Below are 3,026 nucleotides of genomic sequence, written 5' to 3'. Positions count from 1 at the left end.
ATTTTAATTATATTTTATAATAAAAATATTGTAGTAATTTTTTATAAAAAATATTAATTTATACCAGTTTAAAAATTTAATTTATTAATTTTTTTTGTTAAATTGATTTGTCCGGTCTAATTTTAATAAAAATAATATAATTTAATTAATTATATATGTTAAATTTTAATTTTTAAAAAATATCTTAAAAAAAACCGTTTTTGACATTTTTATCTAAATACCTCTCTTAACTTAAAAACTAATCATCTAACTAATAACTCTACTTAGTTACAATAATATTGTGCTTAGCTGGCATAACTAACACTCCACTCTAACTAACTTTGTCAACATCAGCACGTCTATCATCACTGACTATTCTTTCAATGTGAATCTGGGAAAGATCCTCACTTTCTCATCTATCATCTATCTCTACGGTGTAAAAGTCAAGAAATCCCAAAAATAGAAGTAGAAATAGGGTTGGATAATTAAATCAATAACATTCAAAAATAATAAAATATAATATCTTAGAATATTAAAAAAATTCGAAATCAAATTAAATTGAAATTAAATTAAGTTGCAATCTAATTTAGAAGGCTATAGAAATTATTATAAATGCAAGAAAAAATTATGAAAATTACATAAATGAAAGTTTTTAATGCAACACATCAAGTTTGACAAGTCAACTAAACATTAATGAAGAAATAGTGAGCAATCTAAATATATATGTAATTTAAAGCAAATTCTACAAATTTTATTGTGCCACCTATATATATAACTAAGTATAAATTATTAAAAAAATTATTATTTTATTAAAAAATTTTGTCTATAAAAAACATATGTTTATGTAATGATCATCACTCCATAAATAAAATGTTTAGTATTTATTTTAAAATTCTTTTTATATTCTTATGATTTCTAGTAAATTTGAGTGATGAAAACGATGGGAAGTGATAGATTATATATCGGAGATTCGAGGAAAACCGTACCGAATTTACTCAAAATAGGTTTCACCTTATATTGTTAGCTTAGCGTGGTGCATTTTTCTTTCTTTGCAACACCAGACCACCATACGCGGTTTTTCATATAAGTAACACGCACTATATCTACTTACCAAGGCATTTTCTAACGCTATTTCAAAATTATCAGAAATTTATATACTTATAAAATTCTTTTTTTTTTTTTTTTTCCTTTTGCCAGTTACTAACCCTGCATGCTAGTCTTTAACCCTAAATGACATTTTTCTGTGGTCATTTTTCCCCTTCAATATTGCCCTAAAATTTGAGTTCAATCCTTCGGTTGGTGGAAAAGAATTAAGAAGCACATTAACTGATGGGCTGAGCAAAACTATATTCTAAGAAAACATGCAAAAAACTCTCAGCATGATATAAATTACCTAGGCATATATAATTGCCCTAATAATTAATTCTCTTATCATAAAGCCTAGTGCATTGACTTAGGAATTAATCAAATTAAAGCATCAGAACTAATTCGCAATACTATATATGAACATAATATGCACTCAATATAGCGCAATTTAATGCATATAGATATAGGTATTTATTATGGTGTCTAAAAGATATTGTCTCATTGTTAAAATAGATTAAATAATTAATTTTAAATTTAAAAATATAAAAGTTAAAAAATTTAAATATTTTAAATTTATTATAAAAAATAATTCAAACAAAAATTAGATACTAAATAAAAGATACTATAAAATTGACCATAACTTAATATTCACTCAACAGTCAACACGCAATAGCACAATTTAATGCATATAGATACGAGGAATATGTGTTGAAGAGAACTTATTAGGTGTTTTAAAAGTAAATGACAATTTGGGTTTAGCTAATACAGTAATACTGTATGTATGTGATTTAAGATAAGTGTACGCGTTTTTCACATAAATAACACTACTACTACTACTTACAAAAAGCATTCTAACGGTACCAATTCATAATTACTAGAAATTTATGCAGTTGTAAAGTTAGGTTTATTTAGATATAACTCAACAATTCAAATTTTAATAATTCGGAGGCTATATATGTTTTTTTTTATTTTTTATATTACTCACATAAAAATAATAAATAAGATATAAACACGTACTATATCAAATAATTTAGTGAAACATAATGAATTATTTAAAATTTTTCAATTATCATCTTTACCTAAAAGAATTTTATATAACTAAAAATCTTAGAGTAAAGATGAAACTTGGCCTGTTTGTTTGTTCATTTTCACAAAAAATAAGATATTTTTTGTCTAAAAAAAAGAATATTTCATTTTTAATATTTTTATTTTAGGATTGAATAATCGTCCTTTGATATAAGGGTTGCTGAAATTCCTTTTCTAGAAATAAGTGAGAGATATTTGGGATTAGTTATAACTCCTTTAGAGAGGAGTTATTACCTTGTAGTGTTCTGTCCAATCTCTCAAGAGGTCGGTTACATAGTAGATGTTATTTGGACTTTTATGTGTTTTTGGACCTGACTTATGTTTTGGGCCAGATATAAACAACACTAAAATTTATATATTGTATATATTTATTGGTATAAAATACAAACTTCTATATATAACACATAAGTTTTTGAGTAAACACCCAACATAGTCTTGTCCATTTTCACGAAGGACAAAGCGATCTTTGTCCAAAAAATGGACACTTCGATTCTTAACTTTTTTTTGGGATAATGTGATCACTCAATTAAAAATTCGTTAAATAATAACAAAAATTAGTTTTGTGAGAGTTTAATTTGTAATTTGTGGAAATTTTAAATCCCCGCAAATTTTTTTAATAAAATAATAAACTATGATCACTACTATCACTATTTTTTTCATTTTCATCATTATCACTTTTATTTCTACTATTTCTATTGTGTAATTATATTTTATCACCATAATTATTTCTTCTATTATCATCATCACCAATACAAATATCATCAACATTAGTGTTATCTTTTTATTTTTCGTTCTTATTTGAATCTATTTTTTCTCTTAAAAGGTCTTCGAACTGTAATTATTTTTTTCTTGCGACATCATTTCTAACAATTTTC

Source organism: Arachis ipaensis, chromosome B06 (genome assembly GCF_000816755.2).
Source record: "Arachis ipaensis cultivar K30076 chromosome B06, Araip1.1, whole genome shotgun sequence".
Lineage (NCBI taxonomy): Eukaryota > Viridiplantae > Streptophyta > Magnoliopsida > Fabales > Fabaceae > Arachis > Arachis ipaensis.
The sequence above is the reverse complement of the archived record's forward strand: the minus strand, read 5'-3'. Positions refer to the sequence as shown.